We start from the raw sequence: 7537 nt of genomic DNA on the forward strand, positions 1-7537 counted from the left end.
CCAGCCAGCTGATGCCTGCACCATAACATCCAGGGCGGCCGCCGCTGCGGCGCCCTCATGGCCGCCAGCTCCAGCAGAATTTTTACTACAGTCTTTTCAGTTCGTCTCAGTATACATCATATCATCTGCAGGTAGAGATTATTTTTTTCTGCTATAAGAATTGGTTCCTATAATTTCATTTCTTTTTAATAATGCAATAGAGCCTTTAACCCATCTATTTATAACTTCTCTTTCTTTTAGTGTCAATTTGTATTTTCCCAGGAATTTAACAATCTCTAGATTTTTGAGTTAGTTGTTACAGAGTTGTATGTGATATTTTCTTATAATTATTTTTCTCTCTTTTGTAACTGGCTTTATATGGCCTTTCTAATTTCTAATACTGTTTGTATGTGATTTCTCTCCTTTGTCCCTAATGCTGGCCATGAGATATCCATTGATCTTATAAAAAATTAGATTTGGCATTGAACTACCACATGACCCAGCAATTTCACTCCTATGTATATATTCAAAAGAAGTGAGAGTGGGGACTCAAACAGGTATTTATAATACACCAATGATCATAGCGGCATTATTCACAATAGCTGAAAGATGGAAACAACTCAAGTATCCATCAACAGATGAGTGGATAAACAAAATGTGGAATATAGATACCATGGGATATTATTCAGAGATGAAAAGAAATGAAATTTTGATATATGTTACAACACGAATGTACCTTGATAACGTGATGCTTAGTGAAATTAGCCAGACACTAAAGGATAAATATTGTATAATTCCACTTATATGAGTTGCCTCGAACAGGAAAATTCATAGAGATATAAAATAAAAGAGAGGTTATCAAGGGGTGAAAGAAGGGAGGAAGGGGAAGTTATTGTTTAATGGGTACAGAATTTTTGTTAAGAATGATGAAAAAACTGGGTATAGATAGTGGTATGGTTACACAACATTGTGAATGTAGTTAATGCCACTGAATTGTATGCTTATGGATGATTGAAATATATAATCTGATACATATTTTACCAAAATAAAAAATTAGATCGGGTATTTTTTATTTATATTTTAGACTATTTCATTAATTTTGGCTCTTTTTTTGTATGTTTTATTAATTATGCTGTTATAGTTGTCCCAATTTCTTTTCCCTTTGCTCCCCTCCACCCAGCAACCCACTCCCTCCAACAGTCCCCCACCCTTAGTCCATGTCCATGGGTTGTGCATAAAGCTCTTCTCAATGTCCCCCTCTCTATTCCCCACCCTCCTACCTTGCTTCTTAATTCCTGTGCCATTTCCCTCCCTCTCCCCCTTCCCCCTCCCAGCTTCCTTCCCCCTACATGCTCCCCATACCTATGATTCTGTTCCCACTCTAGTTGTCTGCTTAGTTTCCCTTTGTGCCATTCCCTAGCTTCTGTTGCTGATAGTTGTGATAGTGTTTTCATTTTAATGTTCATAGTTTTGATATCCCTTTTCTTAAATAAGTCCCTTTAACATTTCATATGATAATGGGCTTAGTGATGATGAACACCTTCAGCTTTACTTTGTCTGGGGAACACTTTATCTGCCCTTCCATTCTGAATGATATCTTTGCTGGATAGAGTAATCTTGTTTGTAGAGCCTTGCCTTTCATCACTTTGAATATTTCCTGCCAGTCCCTTCTTGCCTGCAAAGTTTCATTTGAGAAATCAGCTGACAGTCTTATAGGCACTCCTTTGTAATTAATTTTCCTCTTCTTTCTTGCTGCTTTGAAGATTCTCTCTTTATCCTTAACCTTTGGCATTTTGATTATGATGTGTCTTGGTGTGGTCTTCTTTGGGTCTAGCTTCTTTGGGACTCTCTGTGCTTCCTGGACTTGTATGTCTGTTTCCCTCACCAAATTTGGGGAGTTATTCTTCATTATTTTCTCATACAAGTTTTCAATTTCTTGCTCTTCCTCTTCTCCTTCTGGCACCCCTATGATTTGGATGTTGGCACGTTTATAGCTGTCCTAGAGGTTTCTAAGCCTCTCCTCATTTTTTCTAATTCTCATTTCCTCCTTCTGTACTGGGTGACTGTTTCTTCATTATGTTCCAATTTGTTGATTTGAACCCTGGTTTTCTTTCCTTCACCACTTCTTTCATATGGATTTTCCTTCATTTCAGCCAGGATAGCCTTCATTCTTTCCCTGTCCTGTTTAATCTTTGTTGTTAGAGTTGTGAGCATCCTAATCACCAATGCCTTAAACTGTGCTTCTGTTAAGTGGTCTATCTCCTCATCCGTTAGGCGTGCTATCTGCTTATTGCTTAGTTTTGCCACTGGGACCTTGATCTTTCCCTGCTTCTGGGTCATACTTCTCTGTCTCCTCATCTTTCTGTGTTTGTCTCTGTGATTTGGGCAAGGGCTGTAGCACCTCTTATGTTATAGGGGGCGGAGCCTTAGGTATGCGTCAGTACAGGGCAACCCGCTTCACCTAATTGTGGTGCTGTATGTGGGGGAGGAGTCAGAGAAAGAACATTGCCACTTGCTCAGCACTTGCCCCTTTTCCAGATACTTCTCCCACTTTACTGGCGCCTCTCAAACTGTTGTCCTGCCTGCAGTTCCCAGAGTGCGTGGGTCTGCAGATGTTCTAGGACCATATAGGCCCTTTAAACAAGTGGACTCTGCTGAGACTGGCAGTTTCTTTCTCCACCTCAACCCCCACGGGTTTGCACAGTCAGACACAATGAGGCTTGATTTTCCCTGGCACTGGGACCATGATTTGCGGGGTCTGGTCAGGAGCTGGGAACGCTCCCCAGATGTCCCTCCCAACTTTTTAAAATGTGTAACTGCACTTTCTGCTGGCCTGCCGCTGCTGCCGCTACCACCCCACGTGCTCTCACCCCCGGCTCCGCCCCTCCTACATATCTGGATGAGTCTTTTTCATACCTTTGTTTGTTGGACTTTCATGCAGCTTGATTTTCTGGAACTTCTGGTTGTCTCTAGTTTTGAGATAGTTGTATTCCTTCTTAGTTGTGGAGGGAGACCCAGCGTGTCTGGCTTTTACTTTTGTTAATTCATTTGACTTATTGATTTGCTGTTCATTTTAACTTTTCAAGGATGAGTTCTTAATTCCTATGTTTTCATCTTCTTTAACAATGAAGGCATTTAAGATGGTGATTTTTCCCTTGAATATGGGCTTTATGTACCAAAGCCTGGGTTTCATTACTTTCTAGATGGTTTTTAATTCCAATTTTGATTTATGTTCTGAGTTAGAAGTTACTTTTATTCTAAGTAGTTAATAGTTTGGAGATTACTACTTATTATTTATTTGTATTATAAAATATTGATCATATATGTGTGTGTGTGTGTGTATTTAAAGATTTTATTTATTTTTTTAGAGATAGGGAAAGGGAGGGAGAAAGAGGGAGAGAAACATCAACGTGTGGCTGTCTCTCATGCGCCCCCAACACAGGCATGTGCCCTGACTGGGAATCAAACGAGGAAACCTTTGGTTAGCAGGCTGGCACTCAATCCACTGAGCCACACTAACCAGGGCTGGATGTGTACTTTTAAACTAAAATTATATATAAATTTACCTATAAAAATATGACTTATAAGTATAGAAATATAATATATAATAATAGAAGTATTTTACAGACATAAGAAAAAAATTATGGAGATCCAAGATGGCAGAGGAGTATGGAAGCTACACTAACCTCCTCCTAGGACCAATCTAAAATTACAACTTAATTGTGGATAAATTATCTGGAATAACCAACTGAACACTAGCTGGAGAGAAGCCCTATAACCATGGACAGACAGAAAAGGCCACTTCATCACAACATGACTGGTGGGAAGTGTGGAGATATGAGAGGGCTGGCTGGGCTCCCATGGGTGGCAGCTGAAGGGATGGGGAAACATCTCAGCAGCCAGAGGTATCCCCTGAGAAGGGTGGGTCTAAATCCCCAGCTGGGCTTCCCAGCCTACAGCAATAGAACAGAGAGTAAAATAGCATCCAGCTGTGAGAAGCAAAAAGCTGTGGGGTTCTTTGCTCTCCTGAGAGAGGCAGCTTGGAGACAGAGAGTTCTTAAAGGGACCATGTATGAAAATACACTAACACCCACTTACCCTGGGTTCCAGTAGAGGGAGGGCTTAGGAGAGTTTGGGGCAGTGGCTTTTAGGTGAGAATGGAGGGAACAGTTGACAGGGTCCTGGTGCTGACTCATTCCCCATACTTCAGGAAGACCACTCTCCTCCAAGTGGCATCCACCTGAGGGGAAGCAATAGCCCCACTCACAGGAATTAATCTCTCCCACCCTCGGTGCTTAAACCTGAAGGCTGATCACAGATTGACTAGATTAACAACTGAAGGAAACAGACAAAGACAGTAGATCTCTGGTAGTCTTGAACAGGCTGCCTAGGCCCAGACTGGGACACGATTTGACCCCACCAGGGGCAGATCCAGGAAGTAAAGAAAGCGCACACCTACAACACTATACAAGATGTGGGGGGAGGAGTGACTCTCAGTCAGCTAGCCAGAGGGAAGGACCCACCAAAGAGCAACACAACAACAATCAAAACCCAAGTACAACCAGACAACCCAAATAAAGGACATAAAGGGCATGCCAAGAGCATCAAGTTCAGGAGATCAAGGAGACTGTACTACTGAATCCCACAGGTCTCCTACCACAGAAGGTCACATCATGAATACAGGAAGTCAACAGATCAACCAAAGAAGCAGAAACAAACATGAAGAGTCACAAAAGTGGGGAGAAAAAGAAACAACCCCCCGCCCCCATTGAAAGGAAAGGAGGAATCCCCAGAAAGAGTGCTAAATGAAATAGAGGCAAGCAAACTACCAGACATTGGATTCAAAATAATGATTATAGGGAAGCTCAATAAGCTCAGTGAGCTCAAAGAAAACTACAAAGAACTCCAGGGAAGCTACAAGAAACTTACTGAGAACTACATCAACATTAAAAAGGACATAGAAACTATCAATAAAAGGCAGGAGGAAATGAAGAATACAATTTCTTAATTGAAGAACATGGTAGAAGGAATCAAAAGTAGGCTAAACAAAGCAGAGGATCAGATCAGTGAGCTGGCGGACAACATAGAAAACAAATTCCCAGACAGTGCAATAAAATGAAAAAAAGACTGAAAAAGAATGAAGAGGTTTTAAGATAAATGCAGGACAACATGAAATATAATAATATCTGTAACACAGAGATACCAGAAGAAGAAGAAAAGAAGCAAGGGGTAGGAAACCTGTTTGAAAAAGTAATGACAGAAAACTTCCTTAACTTGATGAGAGAAAAAGTCATGCAAGTCCAGGAGGCAGAGAGTGTCCCAATGAAGATGAACCCAAAGAGGCCCATCCAAGACACATCATAATTATAATGGCAAAATTAAAAGACAGGGGGAGAATCCTAAAAGTGGTAAGAGAGAAACAGCTAATAACATATGAGGGAGCTCTGATTAGGCTACCAGCTGATTTTTCAACAGAAACACTACAAGCTAAAAGGGAATGACAAGAAATATTTCAAGCAATGAAAAACAAAGGCCCACAACCAAGAATACTCTACCCACCAAGGCTCTCATTAAAAATAGAAGGTGAAATAAGGAGTTTCCAGACAAAAGATGGCTAAAAGAATACATCTCCTTTAAACCAGCATTACAAGAGATGCTAAAGGGTCTGCTTTAAGAAGATGAAGAAACAGAGAGAGACAGAGAGGAACACAGGTACAAAGGGGAAAAATGACAATAAATAAGTACCTATCAATAATAACCTTAAATGTAATGGATTAAATGCACCAACCAAAAGACATAGGATAGCTGAATGGATAAGAGAACATGACCCACATATATGTTGTCTACAAGAGACTCACCTCAGAACAAAAGGTCTACATAGGTTGAAAGGGAAAGAATGGAAAAATATATTTCAAGCAAATAAACATTTAAAAAAGCTGGGGTAGCAATACTTATATCAGACAAAGCAAATTTCACAACAAAGACCATAACAAGAGACAAAGAAGGGTGTTTCATTATCCTTAAGGGAACAATCCATCAAAAAGATATAATGCTTGTAAACATATATGCACCCAACATAGGAGCACCCAACTATATAAGGAAAACCTTGGAGGACTTCAAGAAGGATATTGACAGCAACACACTCATAGTAGGGGACTTTAACACCCCATTGTCAACAATGGACAGATTTTCCAAGCAAAGAAACAACAAGGATATTGTGGCACTGAACAACACTCTAGATCAAATGGACTTAATTGATATATACAGAACATTTCTTCCCAAAGAAGCAAAATTTACATTCTTTTCAAATGCACATGGAACATTTTCAAAAATAGACCACATGGTAGGACACAAAACATGCTGCAACAAATTCAAGAAAACTGAAATTATAGCAAGCATCTTCTCAAATCACTATGGCTTGAAGCTAGAAACCAACCTCAAGGAAAAAACTCTAAAAATTCAAATTCATGGAGACTGAATAACATGCTTAATGGATTAATAATGACATCAAGGAAGAATCAAGTTTCTGGAAACAAATGAAAATGAACACACAACAGCCCAAAACCTATGGGATACTGTGAAGGCAGTCCTGAGAAGGGCCTACCTAAAAAAGATAGAAGAATCTCAAATAAACATCATAACCCTACATCTACAAGAACTAGAGGAACAACAACAAACAAAGCCCAGAGTGAGTGCAAGGAAGGAAGTAATCAAGATCAAAGTAGAATTAAATTACATAGAGGCTAAAAGAATGATAGCATACTTAGAAAACCCTATAGATGCCACCAAACACTACTCAACCTAATAAGTCAATTCAGCAAAATAACAGGGTACAAAGTCAACATTCAGAAATCAAAAGCACAGCATGTTTCCAAGGGCTGTGGCTGGTTGTAGCCACGGGATCTCCAACTGCATGCAAGAGCAACCTGGAGAGACTTTGACAGCACAGGTCAGCATAATACCTGCAGCTGCCACTCGCCTTTCCTATAATATCAAAAAAAAAAAAAAAAAAAAAAAAGAAATCAAAAGCATTTCTGTACACCAACAATAAAGTATCAGAGATAGAAATTAGGAAAAAAATCCCATTTACTATAGCAACAAGAGAAATAAAGTACTTAGGAATAAACTTAACCAAGGAGGTAAAAGACCTGTACTCAGAAAATTACAGAACACTGAAGAAAGAAAGGAAGATACAAAGGAATGGAGGCATATACCATGTTCATGGATGGGAAGAATTAACATCATTAAAATATCCATACTACCCAAAGCAATTTATAGATTCAACACAATCCCTATCAAAATACCAATGACATATTCACAGATCTAGAACAGATATTTCAAAAATTTATATGAAAAATGACCCCAAATAGCCTCAGCAATCTTGAGAAAGAAGAACAAAGTAGGAGGAATCACAACATCTAATATAAAACTATATTATGAGGCCATGGTAATCAAAACAATCTGGTATTGGCATAAGAACAGACATATAGAGTTTTGTTTTTTTTTCTTGTTGTTTCAATTTCACTAAAGTGTAATCTGTCTATTCGGATTCTCTGAG

General features: G+C 39.3%; 1 non-coding gene across 1 annotated transcript; it reads left to right on the forward strand.

Annotated features, from left to right (window-relative positions):
* The first annotated feature begins 6840 nt into the window (after positions 1-6840).
* LOC150021000 (small nucleolar RNA SNORA44) lies at positions 6841-6971 on the forward strand. The gene has a single exon (XR_016513693.1). It is a non-coding gene; the product is annotated as a small nucleolar RNA SNORA44 (small nucleolar RNA).
* The last annotated feature ends 566 nt before the right edge of the window (positions 6972-7537 follow it).

The sequence above is a fragment of the Furipterus horrens genome, unplaced genomic scaffold (assembly GCF_987537825.1).
Source record: "Furipterus horrens unplaced genomic scaffold, mFurHor1.1.pri manual_scaffold_1, whole genome shotgun sequence".
Classification (NCBI taxonomy): Eukaryota; Metazoa; Chordata; class Mammalia; order Chiroptera; family Furipteridae; genus Furipterus; species Furipterus horrens.